The 18,293-nt window shown below is 50.5% G+C and overlaps 1 protein-coding gene across 9 annotated transcripts in view; it reads left to right on the plus strand.

Annotated features, from left to right (window-relative positions):
* The first annotated feature begins 5,632 nt into the window (after positions 1–5,632).
* PXYLP1 (2-phosphoxylose phosphatase 1) overlaps positions 5,633–18,293 on the plus strand; it is a 69,943-nt gene continuing 57,282 nt past the window's right edge. For 6 of the 9 annotated variants that reach the window (XM_036850981.1, XM_036850979.1, XM_036850986.1 and 3 more), the window contains exons 1-3: positions 5,634–5,702; positions 6,172–6,317; positions 6,898–7,046. The gene's annotated coding sequence lies outside the window, so the exon portion shown is untranslated. Of the gene's footprint in view, positions 5,703–5,789; positions 5,861–6,102; positions 6,318–6,897; positions 7,047–18,100; positions 18,247–18,293 lie in introns of those variants that run through there. The other 3 variants (XM_036850983.1, XM_036850982.1, XM_036850987.1) reach the window with 3 other exon arrangements.

Consider the following 18,293-nt stretch of genomic DNA (forward strand, 5'->3'; position numbering starts at 1 on the left):
CATCAAGTGGTAAAACAAAACTATCATGACTGTGATAAGCTAAAAATGTATACTATAACCCTAATACAACCATTGGAAATAAAAAACCAAAGAGATATAACAAATAAGCAGAGAAGGTAAAAAGAAATAATAAAAAATACTCAACAAAATAGAAGCAAAAAAATATAGAATGGGACAAACAGAAAACAAATAGTAAAGTGATACCATTAAACCCAACCAAATTATTAATCTCATTAAATAAAAATAGTTTAAACACCTCAAATAAAAGGCAGAGATTGTCGGATTGAATAAAAAAGCAATGTACAACTTTTTGATGCTTACCAAAAAACTACTTTAAATATAAAGACACAAATAGATTAAAGGGAAGAGGGAAGGAAAAGGAGGTACCATACTAACCAAAACAAAATTAGAGTGGCTATGTTAACATCAGATGAAGTAGATTTCACATCAAAGAATATTAAAAGGGATAAAGAGATAAAGGGGCAATTCATCAAGTGTACATAAAAATCCAAAACATTTCTGCACCTAATAAAAGCTTAAAAACATGAAGCAAAAATTAATAGGTCTGAAAGGAGAAATAAATTAGTTATAGTAATTATAGTAGACGTCAACTACTCAATAATTTTTAAAAATTAATTAATTAATTTTATTTTTGGCTGAGTTGGGTCTTCATTGCTGCACGCAGGCTTCCTCTAGTTGCGGAGAGCGGGGGCTACTCTTCGCTGCGGTGCGCTGGCTTCTCATTGCGGTGGCTTCTCTTGTTGCAGAGCACGGGCTCTAGGCACGCGGGCTTCAGTAGCTGTGGCTCGCGGACTCTAGAGCTCAGGCTCAGTAGTTGTGGCACATGGGCTTAGTTGCTCCGCAGCATGTGGGATCTTCCCGGACCAGAGCTCGAACCCGTGTCCCCTGAATTGGCAGGTGGATTCTTAACCACTGTACCACCAGGGAAGTCTCTCACTCAATAATTGATAGAAAAGTAGAAAAAAAAATTAGTGAGGATCTGGAAGAGTTGAAAAACACTACTGAATTAATTTGCATCTGTATGACACTCCACCCAATAATAGCAGAATGTACATTCTTTTCCATTACTGTGATTGATTTGGGGCAAATTGATTACCCTCTGTCTCTCGTTTTCTCTGAGCATAGAATGCTACATTGGCAATGACTTCCTTTCAGCATTCTAAGGCTGTTTCCTAGCTTCCATCTTTTCTGTTTTGGGTCCTAACAGGAAGTCTGGGGTGTCAGCTGGGCCCCACTTCTCTCATGGACACTGACCTCCCGTTTTTTGTCTCCCAAGCGGCCGTGAGATCGCAGAAAGCTCCACCAGATTCCCACTCTCCTCCTGTCTCCTTTCTGCTTGGCTTCTAATTGTAAAATGAGAGGGATGGGCTCCTGGCCCATTCATCCATGCATCCAATTTTTATACGTCTGTTTCTGGCACTTTGGGCACTGTTGTAGATGAAATAGACAGCCGAAATCCTTGTTGTCCTTTTATGATTTCTAAATAAGATTTGTGTGAGCTCATCTAGTGCTTGTTTGTTTCTTTTTTCCTTAGAAACATCTTTTGGTTGGGCTCAGAGGTGAGAGGACAAAAATGAATATTTAGATCTATGAATCAGCAGATTACTTCAGTTCTTTGTGATTTTTTTGGCTCAAGGTCAGGTTTGAAGCCATCTCTTATTTTTATTTAACGTGGTTATTTTGTGTTCTGTTCTTCCAGATTTGCCTTTCTAATTAGATTTCACCCAGATAGATGGTAAAATGAGTTTGCGCTCCCTGGCTGCTCTTAGGAGGGGCAGGGGCTTGTATAATAAGCCTGCTGGGGTGGGGAGAAGAGGTTGCAGCTGGTAGCAAGTACAATGAATCATGCACACATAAATAATAGAGCGCAGACCACCCTGGAGCTGGGAGGCCAGGATTGCAGTTTTGAAAAGGATACGTGTGGTAGGGAGAGCGCAGGATTTTTGAAAGAACCTAAGAAATGACCCCTAACCTTTTGCAGGATATTTATCTCCCTGAGGCCCTGGGGTGGCCAGTGGTGAAATGGAAACATGTATGGATTAGTCTTCTCACTTTAAATCTTAGTTTGATGTTTACTATATTACTTGACACCAATTTATTGCAGATAATTAAAAATTTCATCTTTATGTGTACTTTGTCTTTTCCCAAGTTTTCACAATGAATGGGAACTTTTATAATCAGAGAAACAAAACCCATGGTACATGGAACTTAAGAATAATATTTGTCATCTAGATACTGTGGTGGTCACAAAAGAAATGTTTTGTACAGATGTGTAACTCTGGGGGAAGGCAGGGTTGCGGGCGGCACAGACCTTTGGAACTTAGAACCTGGTGCTAATAAACCACTTCACCTGGGCCCCTAGGGGCCTCCCTGGTATTGTTAAGTTACCCCAGACTCCGTCAGAGACTAACTGTCTTCCCCCAGTCAACCCTTTCAGGGTGGGAGCAGTAGCCCATTGTTTCTCTAAGTCTACAGTGCAGGACAAAGGAGGCTGTACAAATATTTGCTCAGCTTTGTTTTGCTCAACGGATTGAAACTGAATTGAAGATGGCACCTGCTCCCAGCTGCTCAGGCAGGGACTGCTTGCATAAAACGACAGCAAGTGCTGCCTGGCAGAATATTCATGACTTGGCTGAGTCTGGGACTATTTTTATAAGATGGGAGGGTTCGACTTTCAACAAATTTTGAGTTTCCCTGGGGGGGCCAAAATGTGTGTGTGGGAAGGACAAAGGCTGGGAATAGAAGGGGAGACTAAGGTTTTGAACAAATGGCAGCGTGCTTTTTTCTTTCTACTCTGTTTTATGGTCATCGATGGGCATAGCTTGCTCCTGTATCCGATGAACAATGATGCTGATAGTTACTCTTTTGCAGGGACCAATGTGCCAGGAGCTGTGCTATGGGTTTGTGCTACTCAGGACTCTTGGCTGCAAGTGATAGTAAAACCAATTCCAGTTTGCTTGGGGAAAAGTGGGGATTTACTGGACATGTACTTGAAAAATCCAGGTCCTGGTTTTAGGAGCAACAGAAAGCTGCCTGTCTCTCGACTCTGTTTTCCTCTGTGTCGGCTTTGGCATGGCATCCCCTGGTGCTGGCCAGAAGGTCACCAGCTGCTTCAGGCCCCATCTTACCTCAACGGCAACAGAGGAAAGAGGTTTAATGGGGGGAATGGTTTTGAGATGCTTCCCAATATATATTTTCCCTGTGGAAATCTTTTTCTTTCCTGTAGCCCCTTCCTCCTTTAAGTTTCAGCCAAGAAGTGTTACTGCCCCAGGGGCAGGGAAGGGTGGGTACCGCTCCGAACCCAAAGTCCACAGGGAGGAGGGAGAGGACACCTCCTTCAGAATGGAAGGGGGGATTAAACCATCAGAGAACAGGGAAAGTGAGGAAAGAGACTGAGAGGGTGAGTCTAGGGACTCACTTGGTTCCCTGAGGGGCCTGAGGCCATCTCCGTACCAAGTCTTGACTTACAGACAGAAATCCCAGATAGGCTGAGGAGGAAGCTGTAAACAGAGAGGGCCTGTGCCCCACTTCTGGTTTGGAACAAAACACCCTGTGCCAACACAGGAAGGCTGCAGCTAGGTGAAGCGTATTGTGGTATATTTTGCGGGGAAATGGTTAGCAATGGTGTCCCGTGTCACCTTCAGTCCCACTGTGACAGAGAAGGGATCCAGGAGCAGGCACTGGTTCCCTGTGGGGGATGAGAAGGTAGCAGAGAGGGAGGGGTCGCCGTGGCTGGGAGAACAGGATGGACAGGTGACCCAGTCGTGCCAAGCAGAGTCGGGACACAGGCTTGCGGGAACAGTGGGCAAAGAGAAGCCGTTTTTCTGTTGGCCTTGTTGCTGCGAGGCTGTGAGCCTGGGGTCTCGCATGGAGCCTGAGAGTATAGCTCACATGGAAGGAAGCAAAGCTGGGAGATGGAGAGTCCTTGAAGGCTTTGGTTTCCAGGGCCTGAAGCAGACGTGCCCTGAGCTTTTAATTTATGTGAGTCAATCAATTCCTTTTTGTTTAAGCGAGTGTGAATTGGGTTGCCTGTCATTTAGAGCAGGAAGCGCCCTAACTCGTGTAGGGAAGAGGGAGGAGGCAGCACCAGGGAAGGGAGGGGTAGAGCCTGGAATTAGTGAGAGGACAGTCAGCGGGGTTGTGGAGGGAAGGAGGAGAGGTGATGGGTGGGGTGCGGTGGGCTGAGAGCCAAGTGGGAGAGTCTGGGGCGATGCTAAGGCGGACAGTGAAAGGACTTTGTGCTGGGAGGTGCGGCTCATGACTGGGAGGGGTTGTGTCAGTGGTCAGGGCAGGGAGGAGCCGAGCACAGTGTGGCATCCCAGAAATGGGGTGAGAAAAGCAGGTTATCAGGATTTAGAAGCAAAGCCTCCCTGGACATTGAGCCTTCAGCTGAGGAAGGCAAACCAGGGGGCTGCGTAAATGGTGAGACCATAGAGCAGATGCAATTGGGAGCTGGCAAGAGATAGAATTTGGTGCTGGGAGTGCTGAACTGAGATGGAAAGTTCTAAGCGGAAAACCAGAGAGCAGGTAGAAATATGGGTAAAGTATCTCCGTGTCGAGTGTGGATTTGGGAGCCATCAATACAGGAGTGAAAGCAGAGGCCAAGTGAGAAACTCCTCCAGAAAGTGCGCCCGGGAGGTCAATGGTAAATATACTTAGGAGCCTATTTTCCGCAAGACCAGTTGCTCTAGGGCACGTAGGGGTCACTGCAGATCTTGAACTGACACCAAAGTCCTCTCTGACAGTCGCAGTTGGTCAGATCATCTCGCGCAGAGAAATCAGGTAGGAATCACCACCAGCTGGGACCCAACATTTGAAAGAAATGACCCCCAATACGATATCATATCAAGTTCAACTGCACGTCTCTCGGGTGTCTTAACAGGGAGTTACAGAAATCAGTCAAGTGCTCTGTGGCTCTCCAGTAGCTCCGAGAACGCTGAGAACCACGGGACGGTGAAGGGGTGGGGAGAGACGCTGCCCGGACCGCGACCTCGCCAGGGCGCCGGCAGGCCACCCAGAGACAGCAGCGTGAAGGTCTAGAGTTGACACACAGGGCCGGATGTGGTGGGAGCCGGAAGGGAAACGTGGAGTAGCCTGAGGGGGGAGGGGGCAAGGTGGCGAGAATCGTGACAGTTTGGATCAGTCACCGGCAATGGTGGACCCCAAACACGCGCGTCCAGCTCAGCACCGGCCCCCGGGTGGCGCCGGGTCAGGCACACTGTCCACAGGCACCCACACTAGGGCTCCAGGCCGTGTCTGTGTACCCGGCCTAGGCGTGCGTCCACGCATCCCTGATCCCGAGTCCCGCGTTGTTAGGCGCGCAGAGGCCCTGCGCTCCGGTAGCCGCGGTCCCCGCGCCCTCAGGGTGCCCGTGACCGTGACTTTCGCACGCTGGGATCTCTGAAGACTGGCCCGTCTCTGGGGCCTGTGTTTGACCTCCTCCAATCAGTGTCCTCTCCGCAGCCCCTTCTGCTCCCTTCCGGCCGCCCGGGCCGCACCGCATCGCCGCCTCCGGGGCGGAGCTCGAGGGCGGCGAGGTCACTAGGGGGCGCTGCGGCCGTCGCGCTGCCCCGAAGTCGCTGCGCGCCGCCCTCGCCTCCCCCTGCGCCGGGCGGAGCGGGCGGCGAGCGCCGAACCGGGCGCGCTGTGGCGGAGCCGGGGCCGGGCCGGGACCATGGGCGGTGAGCGCGGCGCGGGCCGCGGTCGGGGTGGTTGCCTTTGAGGCTGAGCGGAGCCTCCCGCGGAGGCTCGAGGCAGGCGGGTGTCCTGGGGTGCCGGTCTCGGAGACCGAAGGGGTCCTCTGGACGCGCCAAGGCCGGGACGACCGGGCGTGACTCCGGTGGGAGAGGGGTGGGGGGTCGGGGGCGCGCTTGCGAGCACCAGGTCTGAACGCGGCTACTAAGCTCCCTCCTCCATCCACGCCCCTTCCCCAAACCCCAGCCCCCGACTCGCTTCCACTCCCCAAGCCGCCCCCCCACGCCCACGCGCCCGGATCCCAGTCCCCGCCTTCTCATCCACCGCCCCCTCTCCTAGCCCCAGCGCCCCCTAACCCGGCCTACGATTCCGCCGCCCTTTCCCCAGGCCTTTGCCCCGCAGCCTCCGGTGGGTGCCTCCCTTCACCCGCGCTGCGTCCTGCTTCTCCACCTCCAGCCCCGCACCTCGCCAGCCTCCATCCGCGGTCCCGCCCCTCCAGCCCGCTCCTGCCCGGCCCCCGCACTCCTGCCGCCTGATCCCTGCCGGAACTGGAGCTCGCAGGATCCCCCTTCCCCGGCCGTGGCGAGCCGGCTGGTCTCCAGGTAAGGAGGCTGCGGTGACGGCAAGTTCTCTGCCGTCTTCCTCGGGGGTGGGGCCGGCTCCTGCCGGCAGCTACCTGCGCCCGGCGCCCCCGGGAGTCCCGGGGCCCAGCGGAGGGGGCCGCTGCGTGCGCAGGTTAACATTCCGGGATGCTCAGGTTAGGACTGCGTGGTTTACAACCCCCGGCGTTGTTTTTGCTCGTGAACCTGCTTAGGTCGCAGTCTTTTAAAGAAGCCGGCTTTGTTACACACACGAAATTGGCTGTGCTTCGAGCTGGTGGCCTTCTTGGCGGCTGCAGCGGTCTTTCAAGGTTTAAGTGTGGGTGGCTAAAGGATTAGCAGTGCCGGAGGATGTGGAGCCATATTTTCCCGCTTCGGCGGGACGTTTCGTGTGGAGGGAGGACATCACCGCCTGGGTGGCCAGTGCCTTCGTGGGAAGACAGGGATGCTTTGTAAGCATTCGAAAAGTAAAATCAGGAGAGTTGCGGAATCAGATCGCGTGCGAATGGGCAAGTGTGGGGTGGACGGCCAAAGGAGCCTCAAGAAGGCTCCACAACTTGGGGACATCTGTTGCTATTTGCAGAAGGCCGGCGGGTGAGCCCGAGTGTGGAGCAGGCAGTGCCCAGCCAGCCTCGCAGACGTGACGTGACTGCGGACGGAGCTTGGCAACAACTCCTCCTCGGAGGTGTTGGTGCCCCGTCTGGACATCTGTGCGAAGAGGATCTAAAGCAGGTGGGTTTTTTTTTTTTAATTAATTTATTTTATTTTATTTATTTTTGGCTACGTTGGGTCTTTGTTGCTGAGCACAGGCTTTCTCTAGTTGGGTGAGCGGGGGCTACTCTTCATTGCATTGCGTGGGCTTCTCATTGCGGTGGCTTCTCTTGTTGTGGAGCACGGGCTCTAGGTGCGCAGGCTTCAGTAGTTGTGGCACACGGGCTTATTTGCTCCGGGGCATGTGGGATCTTCCCAGACAAGGGCTCGAACCTGTGTACCCTGCATTGGCAGGCGGATTCTTAGCCACTGCGCCACTAGGGAAGTCCTAAAGCAGGTGGTTTGAAAAGCCTCGTGTTCCCTGGAGAGAGGTAGAGATGCAGGGTGACAGCCAGAAAGCCAGTGCATGAACCTGCCCCATTGCTTCTCCTGGCTTTCAGTAAGTCTTGGATTAAGTTAATTGCCTATTTTAGAGAAAGGGCTTGTAGGAGTCATGTCTCTTCTACAGATCAGCTCCTGGCCAGCCCGTCCTCACTGATGACGCTTGGGAGCCTACTTTTGGGCACCAGGGCCTAGACGGGCCACCTGACCTTCGGAGCACTGCATTAGGAGCATTTGCGGAACTGCGCTATCTGCAACTCTTTTCTTTTTAGTGATTGACTCGAAGAGTAATTAGCTCAATATTCGTTCACTGTTGAGTAGTGAATTAGTAGGTAATTAGCCCAAGGTCACACTGGGGCTGGGTAGGCTCCCTCTGAGTGCCCACACACTCCTGTGGGTATCTCCTCAGCCCTCGCCAGGTTGCTGTGTGATGAGTTGTTGAACGTCAGATGCCCCACTGCCCAGGGTCACCTTCAGCGGTGGGGTGGAACCATCTTTGTGGCCCCAGCACCCAGCCTGGCACCCTCTAAGTGACAGGTGCTCAGTGTTTGTCTAGTAAAGAAGTGGTTGTCTTTCCTGAATCCAGGCTGAGTCCATTACCCGTGGTTTTCCGTTGTGCTGCACTGTTTCCAAAACATTATCCTTCGATTCATCAGATTTTAAAGAAATATCTTATCTCAAGAGAGACATTCATTTCTGTGTGTATTTGGGGCAGAGAGCTCAATTTATGGGTCAGGCTTTGACAACTGGGTCTCCAACCTCAGGGGGCACTCCAGAATTTCCACGAAGAAAAGCAGTTGTCCTCATGCCACAGTTGGGGTGAGAGGGTGATGGGCACTGCGGAGAGCTAAGGCTTTCTGCTGAGGGGTGAGTCCTCCACCGCTTAACCTCTAGGGCCCTGAGCTGTGGCCGCAGCCCCCTTCAGCATCCCTCATCCCCCTTCGGCATCCCTCAGCCCCCTTCAGCATCCCTCAGCCCCCTTCGGCATCCCTCATCCCCCTTCGGCATCCCTCAGCCCCCTTCGGCATCCCTCATCCCCCTTCGGCATCCCTCAGCCCCCTTCGGCATCCCTCATCCCCCTTCGGCATCCCTCATCCCCCTTCGGCATCCCTCATCCCCCTTCAGCATCCCTCATCCCCGCGCATGGTGGGGGAAGCCACTTGGGGAGCCCCGCTGGCTGCTTCAGACGACAGCATCTTCACTCCAGTGGACACTGCCCGCCCCAGGGAGAGCTGGGAGCACCTCTTCTTGCACTTTTCGGGCAATCTGATTTGCTGTGCTGTTGGGGGGAGGGAGGCTGGTGTTTGGGGAAGGTGTTTCTGTCTGTGGGAGGTGGCCGTGACCCACTGGCAGGTAGATCAAAGTCTAGCTCTTTGGCCTCTGTCAAAGGCCAGCTCTGGAGAGAACGGCCAGAGGCCAAAGGGGTGGGAGCAACCTGTGTCCCCATTTTTCAGGAGTATGGAAAGGGGTGGAATTCAGCATGTCACTTTGATGCGGGAACCCGCACTGCCCACAGGTTCACAGCTGTCATGGGCTTATCTTCCTCACCTGGACTGTCTGTGTCTCCAGGTCTGGCTCATACCCAGGATAACTGCAGCTGGTGAAAATCTGTTTTCTAGAAGACATTTAATTAATGCCTGCAGTTTGTGAGTGAGAGAGAAAGGGGGGAGAGGGAGAGAGGAAGAGAGAGAGAGAACTTGCTATATGGAGGGGGTAGGAAAAAGGGTAGCAGAATAGCCAAGGTCCTGAAAACTCACAGAGGTAGACTTCAGCCTTGGGACGAGGCTCTGGGTTGGTGGATGAGGACGTGGGCCCACATTCAGGTGGAGGGGTTGCCATTCGGAGCAAAGTCGCTGTGATAGGAGAAACGGCCCCACAGTTACCTGAAATAAGGTGTGCTGGGCCCACCGTTCTGCTTCCTAGAAAGCCTTGAAAGCCAGGCGAGGGCTGGACATAGTGAGGTGGGAGAGCACTGAGCCATTTGAAGTTTGGGATGAGGGTTGTGCCCCTTTGGAAAAGGTGGCTTGAGTGATGACAGTGGTCTGGGGTCTGGCCTGGGGGAGCCAGCTCACACCTGAGATGCGGTGTGGGGGAGCGTTCAGGGGTGTGGCCAAAAGAGATGCGGCTGGGAGGGTCTGTGCCCCTGCACTTAGGGGGTGGAGGAGAGACAACAGCTGCCTTCTGGTAGGATGGTGGGCCTGTTGGCAGAAGCAGCCTCCCACAGACCCTTCTTGAGCCTGCTGGGCAGCCTTGCAGATGGAGTAGGGCCTGCCAAGGCCCCTCAACCTGGAGATCCTGCAGGGCAGCCATGAGGAGGCACCCGTGAACCGGGAGTGACCTGTAGGTCTGCTCTGAGTGCAAAAGGCAGGAGGGCCAGGGCGGCCTAACTGAGCCACAGACTCCAGGATAGTAAGCAGCCTTCATCCCTAGAACCAGGAGGCTGCTCCGAATCTTCTTGGGCCTTGGTTAGGGAGGCCACTGGCTTTGGAAAAGGAACAGGGCTATCAGTAATGAAGAGAGGAGACATCGCAGGAGCATGGAGGATGTTAATGAATTTTTTTTTTTTTTTTTTTGGTAAGATATTCGCCATGTATTTCTTCTTTAGGTCTTTTTTTTTTTTTTTAATTTATTTTTATATTGATTTTTGGCTGTGTTGGGTCTTCGTTTCTGTGCGAGGGCTTTCTCTAGTTGCGGCAAGCGGGGGCCACTCTTCATCGCGGTGCGCGGGCCTCTCACTATCCCGGCTTCTCTTATTGCGGAGCACAGGCTCCAGACGCGCAGGCTAAGTAGTTGTGGCTCACGGGCCCAGTTGCTCCGTGGCATGTAGGATCTTCCCAGACCAGGGCTCGAACCCGTGTCCCCTGCATTGGCAGGCAGAGTCTCAACCACTGCGCCACCAGGGAAGCCCGCTGTTAATGATTAAAAAGGCATTGAGGGCTTCCCTGGTGGCGCAGTGGTTAAGAATCTGCCTGCCAATGCAGGAGACACAAGTTCGAGCCCTGCTCCTGGAAGATCCCACATGCTGCGGAGCAACTAAGCCCGTGCGCCACAACTACTGAGCCTGTGCTCTAGAGCTTGCGAGCCACAACTACTGAGCCCTCGTGCCACAACTACTGAAGCCCACGTGCTCTAGAGCCCGTGCTCCACAAGAGAACACCGCAATGAGAAGCCCACGCACCGCAATGAAGAGTAGCCCCTGCTCACTGCAACTAGAGAAAGCCCGCGCGCAGCAGCGAAGACCTGACACAGCCAAAAGTAAATAAATAAAATTTATTAAGAAAAAAAAAAAAGGCATTGAGAAAGGACTTGGAGGAGCCTAGTTGTGTGGTTCCTGCAGCCAGGAGGCAGCCTTCACCCATGTCCTCTACTCCGCAAGGAGTATCTGGGATTCATCCCTGCATTCCGGCCCCTCCCTCCCTCCCTCCTCGTCCCTCAGCCCCATCCTCCTGCACTGCACACATTGATCGAGCCACCTCTGTGCTGGTACTAGGGTGGAGGAGAGGTTGGGCAACTCAAATATGTAGTGGTAGCAACTTAGGAACTTGCAAATTCTGTGTGTATTTGCGTAGTCACTTCCCCAACGTATGTGTTCATGTTTCTGTATTATGAGGCATCTTTTTGTCATCTGCTTACCACTCTCTCTATCTCTGTGTGTAACCCACTTCCTTAGAGAGAGCCACAATCAACAGCATAGAAACCAGAGCTTTAAAGAACAGACTAAGATGAAAATGATTGCACCGGGTTCTGACACCGCCTCCCCCTCCTCTCCTCTCCTGTGTGTGGTCAAAGTCATCATTTACACCCAGTTTACAAATAGTTTGAATACTATTTGAACTGCCCCTCAATTACATGGAGACATGTGTCTTTCCAGCTAACAGAAACCACAGCTTACTTTCCTAGACCCACCTCATTCTTGGATCTAGCACCAAACTTCAGGCCTTCAGAGACAGAGCAGTATCATTTTGAGCTTTTTAATTATAAAGCTCAAATGAAGCTCTGTTTGCTAATTGTGTCGGCTGCTAATGTAGGAGAATCTGAAGTTAGAATAAGACATTTACTGCCTTGTTAACTCTTTATGCTTCTAAAATGAAAGGAGCAGTTGGATTAAGGTAGAGAAAGTAGAAATGTCTGGAAACTCAGAAGTGATAACAGAGGGACACAGTCTTACAGAAATAAATTAAGCTTTAAACATTGTTACTGAAATGTGGAGTATATAAATAGGAACTACTGTAGAAGTATATGCAAGTACAGAATTTTGGCAAGTATACATTGATAGGTAATAGAAATTCTGGTCTGTCATTTTATTGAAATATATTAATAATTATGATCATATACTATGCTTATGTAGTAGCTTACCATTTAAATAGGCAACTATGTCCATGATCTTGTTCAATCCTTCTAGCAAGTCTGGGATCTTCTTAGAGGTGGAGACATTGGACCACAGAGTATTTATAAGAGTTTCCCTAGAATTCAGATCTCTTGAGTGGAGAAATACTATGTACCTAGATGTTCCTGCTACAGTTGCTTGATAACTCAGTGTGGTTACATAGTTATTTGAAAATTACAGAACATCTTTACAATGTTCTGTAAGTCAAACAAACAAAAACAGTGTATGCTTAGCACCATCAGAAACTGTCTGGAAGGATTTTTCAGGGTTTGTGGATGTCAGAGGTTCTCTTTTTATTTTAATTTAATTTTTTTTAATCGAAGCATAGTTGATTTACAATGTTGTATAGAGGTTCTCTTCTGATGACTTCCTAATACAGAAGTTCCTGTGATTGTGTACTCAGCACAGTACAGTGGTTCAGCATGTAGGCTCTGAAGCCAGATGGCTTTAAATCCTGGATTTATCATTATTAAACTTGTACCCTTGGACAAGTTACTTAACCTCTCTATGCCTTGGTTTCTTCTCTTTTGTGAAGTGGAGGTGATGATAATAATACCTACTTCATGGTATTGTTGTGAAGCTGAAATGAGATGGTACATGACAAGGACTTAGAACACATAGTACATGCTTAAACGTTAGCTGTTTTTTGTTTGTTTTTGTTTTTGTTTTTTTTACTATTCATTCATTCCTTAACGTATTCATCCAAAAAACATTTTTGGTACCAACCGACTGTACTGAGATGGTGGGTATAGGATGACGGATAAGATACTCATAGCCTCCGTCCTCATGAAACGGAGGATATCATACTTAAGTTCACAGTGAAGGACAGGAATAATAGCGCAGGCATTTCCCAGGCACTCACCTGGCTCCAGGCAGCCTTTTATGGCCATGAGAGGCTGCGGTGTAGCCTATAAAGGGTTCACCATGACTGGGGGTGGTGGCAGGCGGCTACCAGGTGATCTTCAGCTGGTACACAGTGGTGACGTGGCCTTGCCAGCTGTTGAAGACAGGCACTCATTTGACTGGTCTGTGTCTGACACACGCTGGTTGTTCACGTTTTAACTATCACTCTTGGCCTCAGGTTGTTAGTGGGACGCGTGATAAGAGACTGTAAACCCAGTGTTTACTCTCCTGGTTTGCCAGCGCTATTCTTGGTCCTGGTCGACAGCACCAGATGCCCTGACCACTGTTCTGGGCTGACTCTCTAGCAGCCCCGGAAGCCCACGATTCTATCAGAGACCCAGTTCTCTGAGTGAGGAATGGCACAGCTGCTCCTGAGGGCGGGTAGGGGACTAACCTGAGGCAGAGGCCAGACTACTGCTCAAACACAAAATCCAACCGAGTAAATGTGAACATCTAATTGGCTTTATTCAATTGAATTGGGCAGCATCGCATCTAGTAAATAGAAGCCCCCTCTGAGGGGCTGCACAAAGTAGAAGGTTTTTATAAATAGAAGGAGGGAGGGGCAAGGAGGCTGTTAGTAAAAGAAAGTCAAGGGTTGCTTCAGGCTAGGTCACCTTCTTCTGGGTGAGGGTCAAGGGTCTATCATGTCGTTTACCTCTACTTCCTTTGGGGGATGCGGGGGGATAGAGGGGACCCATGTGACAGATTATGTCATTGGTGCTGGCCAGAAAATTCCAGACTGGCCAATTAAGATTACATTTCTGGGGAAGGCTGAAGCTGCAATTAGGTTAGGTAATAAAAACTAGGTTTGAGTTAAAACCCATGATAATGGGTTTTAACACAAGTAATGCCATTTTGGGCCTGTGGTTTTCTCTTTAACACTATCATGTGTCCTGTGTCTGCCAAAGCTGGAATCTTCTTCATCTGAAGGTCTCTGGGAAACTGTTGATAGGCTTGGGTTTAATCAGAGGTCCTGGAAAGGGAGGTTCCTTCCACCTCAGACCTCACCCTTCCTTGCTCCATGTGTCCTACAGAGAAACTCCAGCGTGGCAGCCTGCCCAGCTAGCCCTTGCCATCCTGCGGTGGCCCCCAGCGGTGGGCTGAGGACTAGAGAAACCTGTGATTGCTGCCTCAGAACTTGAGCGCTTCTCTGCCTTGCGTGATTAGCACACCCGCTGTTCTACACTGGAGTTCTTTGTACTCATAAGTCAGCAGACTGGAAACCTGATAATCAGCTCTCTTATTGGAGAGCCTGCTTATTTTATTCATTTTTAAACTTCTGGAATCTGAAGTCAATGAGGCTTTGTCTTTTTTTCTTAAAACACTTTCCCCATTCTTGGAAAGTAAAGAAATGGCAAATAATGCCATTCATTAACAACAACAACAAAAAAAATTTGTGTGTAGGCAGCATTGAGTTAAAAGGAGGAAAACCTTTTCTCTAGTTTCTGATTTGTTCCCTAGCTGCTCTAACTTCTCTGGTTTGGTTGCCTCTTGATTTCCCAGATGGGGTTGACTTCTGTCACCAGTTTGTCTCCATCACAGTTCTTAAAGGAAACACAGACCTGAGAATCGGAGCTTGGACATTTATGGTTGAAGGTCATGGCTTAGAGGTTTGATTCTTCTGGCTCTGTCTTCAAGGTGAAAAATTACTCTGTCTTTGAGAAAGAGAGTATATTTTAGGAGATCCTAATATCAACAGGCAGGAGGATCTAAGCCAGCCTGCCTCATCCTCGGTTCACATAATTTCCAACATTTCTAAGTTAGCAGCGTGTGAGTTTTTATGTTCTCCTCTTGTGCATCTTGCTCTAATGACTGCTGATTATCTTGAAACAGTTGCATTAATTGATGGTGTTTAGGGACTCAACGTTCAGTAAGTAATTGCAGTTGGCTGGCTTGGCTGAGCATAGCACGTTCCTGCTACTTGCTTTTTTAGCTTGAGGGGTGTTTGCTGTGTGTGCCCAGTGCCAGAAGGGGAGTGGGGAACTCCTTGCCTCAGGGCGCACCCACCGCCCAGTGCTCACGCTGCCGCCACCTGCAGGACATTGTGTGTCACTGCAGCATCCGTTCCCACTGCATGCAGATTGTCTGCTCAGGGACCTTCTCCCCAGCTTGACCGGGAGCTTCTGGAGGGTAGGGGCTACACCCAGCTCACCCCTGAATCTTCATCCTTAGCCCAAGAACTGGCATGAAATAGGCCTCAATAAAGGTTGGGTGAATGAATGAATGAATGGTTGCATAGCAGTTAGGATTGTGTCTGGCTGCAAAGTAACAGAAAACCCTACCTTAGTGGCATAAGTAGATAATGGTTTATTTTTCTCACGTAACAAGATGTTTGAAGGTAGGTGGTTGCTGGCATTGGTTTCAACAGCTGATGTCTGTCTGGACTGACACTCTTATTTTCTTGGCCTTTTCTTCATGATGGCAAGATGGCTGCTGCAGGAAGGAGACACTGACATTCCATTGGCCAGGGCTTAGTCAGATGACCACACCTCCTGCAAGGGAGGCTGGGAAATGTGGTCCAGCCCTGTGCCTAGGAGGAAGAGGAGATGGGTTTCATGGTGAGCTGGCCATCTCTGCCACACTTTCCCTCCCCTGCCCCCCACCAAGTCAAGATTCTGTTGGCAAGGAAGGAATGAATATTGAGGGGCAACTGGAGGTGTCTGTCTTGGAAAGAAATGCTGTGCTAAGAAAGCTCCAGCCAAAAATAGTCTCTATTCCCAGATCTTCTGTCTTAAATCCTGGCCTCTGTTCCCGCCTTTGGGAACTGGACTAACAGGACAATGGAAAGCCCTCATTATCCCTCTTTCTTGACTCAGGCCATGTTCTTAACAGCTTTGAGGGAGTGAGTCCTAGTGGATTCCCTTCAGCAGTTGGAGGTTACCCCAGAAGAAACGGCCTTCAGCCTCCTCGAGACCAGAGGAGCCTCTGAGAACTCGAGCCTGTGAGAACTGCTTGCTCATGAGCCTTCCAAGTGCCCCCACTCACCCAGCCTCCCAACGTTTCTCCTCCTCTCCATCCCCCACCCAGCCCTCCTCCAGAGAGGAGGAGAGGCCACAGCAGAGGGACCTCAGCTTCCCACTTAAACCCACTGAGAAGCATTTTCCTACCACTTCCTGCTATCTTTTCTCGGTTACCTTGTTGGTCAATGGTTCATTGATCTATTGGGTTTCAGTGCTTTGTTCTTGTTCAGTTTGCTATAGGTTTCAGTGACAGGTGCTTCTCCATCCACAGCATCCTTCTTGGTGCCCTTTCTTCCCTCCGTCCCTTCCTTCTTCCCGCACACACCTAATGAGTACCTGCTGCCTTCTCAGCTCCGCATCCACCGAGCCCTGGGGGAGGTAGGCAAGGAAGCTGACACAAGCCTGTGGCATTGAGGAGTATTGTGGGAGGGCTGTGGTTGCCCAGTGTCGGGGGACCTCACCCAGCCTTGGGTTTAGAGAAGGCTTCTGGGGGGAGGTGGGATTTGAGCTGAGTTTAAGGATGAGCGAGAGTTAACAAGGTCAAGAAGGCATCTGGGCCAAGAGAGTGAAATGGCACAGACGCTGAGTTGGCGGAAGGGGCTCTTGGGGTTGGGGGGAACAGTGAGGAGTGCAGTGCACTGGAGTTGACGCACTGGGACATGCGTCATTCACTCATTGCACACTCCTGTGCTCCAGGCCCTGGGGTTAGAGCAGTGGACAAGGCAGATAAAGTCCCAGCCCCAAGGGAGCTCGAGGTCTGGGCTCTAATGGGGGATGAGACTGCAGAGGAGGGTGGGCTTGGCTGCTGTCCTAGACTCTGCTCGGAAGGGTTTGCTGTTGGAGGCCGAGTAGGATGTGGGCCCCGTTGCTTGTGCCATCGCCTCTTGTGCCCTCTCCCTCTGTCTCCAACTCCCGTCTGGTCCTTTGCATTACACAAGCTGTAAAAATAGACGCTGGCACCAGAACATCAGCGTGTAGTTGGTGAGGAAAGCTGGAAACCGTCGCTACATATCAAGATATGCGCCAGCTAGATTTTTGGTGGAGCTCATTCTTGGAGCCCCAAGGATAAGGTCCTAAAGTTTGCTTCAATTTTTTTTTTCTCCTTTCAACTCATACCAAAACTTCTGGCCACTTGGCTCAGAATGAATATGTATTGGTTGTGCCGATTCCCCACCTATGAGCTCATTGGAATGAACATTTAATGCTGAAATCCACCAAGTGAGGACTGGCCTTGCCCTGGGCCGGCCTGATCGGAGGGGCTGAGTCATCTCCACAGGGCAGTCCATCCAGGGTTCGTGTCCAGGTGAGGACCGTGGTCAGCACTACTTGAGAAGGGACCAGCTCTCACCAGCCTGAAAAGTTTTGCTCATCTCCCCAAGGAAATGAGGGCTGAGCCAGGGTTTGGAAGAGCGGTCAGCTGCCTTTTCTGTGACAAATGGGCGCAAGCGTGGTTTCTTTCATTGTCCCTTCCCAGCCCTGTTTATTAAGGTGGAATTGACAGTGCTGGGGGCGGGGTGCGGAGTGCAGAGAGAGGAAGCTTCATGCTAGTCTGAGCTCAGGGCTGAATGAAGGGCACTTGGTTTCCAGATAGAGGGATCTCAATCTGTAGGCCAGTCCTATGGTGTTTATTGGGTACCTTTTTGGAGCCAAGTGCTGTAGGGAATGTGCATAATAATAAAACGAGGAGAAGGAGGATCGTTACAACCTGTGATGTTGTGATTTATAATAAGAAATATATATTTGTTCTTTGTCACTGTTTCTGGCACAGAGCTCCTACAACTCTTGATATTTCCTAGAGGAGACCAGAAAGGTGTCTTTTATTACGTTAATGAGGTGACTTTTGGAAAGCCCCCAGGGAACCTAAGGATGGGGGCTGGTTGCCAGGAGAACCAACCTTGTGATTAAAGGATTGGAACTTTCAGTCCCACCCCTGACCTCCTCTGGGCAGGGGTTGGGGGCTGGAAGTTGAATCAGTTGCCTTTGGTCAGTGATTTTATCAGTTATGCCTATGTAGTGATGACCTTGGTTCTTGTCTTCTTTGAAAAAAAAATTTGGAAAGCGATGGAGATTGTAAAGCAGGTAAAGTGTTTATTAGAAGCAGAGTACGCGTGAAAAGGACACACGGGTGGACTCAGAGGGAGAGTTGCCCTTTTCGGGTGACTTAAATTGCTTATATGGGGCATTTTTCCAGGTTTCCCCTGGCCAATCACCTTGCTAGTTGTCCGTATCTGATCTGATTTAGGGCCCTGCCCAATGTGTGCGCGCATCTTTTAGCCAAGATGGATTCCAGTGTGAGGGTTTCTGGGAGGCTGGCAGGACATATTATGGGCTGGCACCTCCTCCCTTCCCTGACCCCTGGGCAACCTTTCTGTGCACATGTAGTTTGGGAGGTCTCCTTGACCCCAGGAATGAGAAATATGTGGCTTCCTTTTTCACCCAAGCAGGGATCAGCTCCTGCAGAGAATTATCTTTATCTTGAAGTATCTGTCCTCAGGAGACAAATTCCAGCTGCTCAGCTGGGACCCATCTATCTCCTCCCTCAATGATGCCTCCATAACAACCCAGAGGACACAGGTTGGAGAGCCTCCAGGTTGGTGAACGCATGGAGACGTAGGGAGAGTGGGAGAGAGTGGGAAA

This window comes from Balaenoptera musculus, chromosome 4, assembly GCF_009873245.2.
Source record: "Balaenoptera musculus isolate JJ_BM4_2016_0621 chromosome 4, mBalMus1.pri.v3, whole genome shotgun sequence".
Lineage (NCBI taxonomy): Eukaryota > Metazoa > Chordata > Mammalia > Artiodactyla > Balaenopteridae > Balaenoptera > Balaenoptera musculus.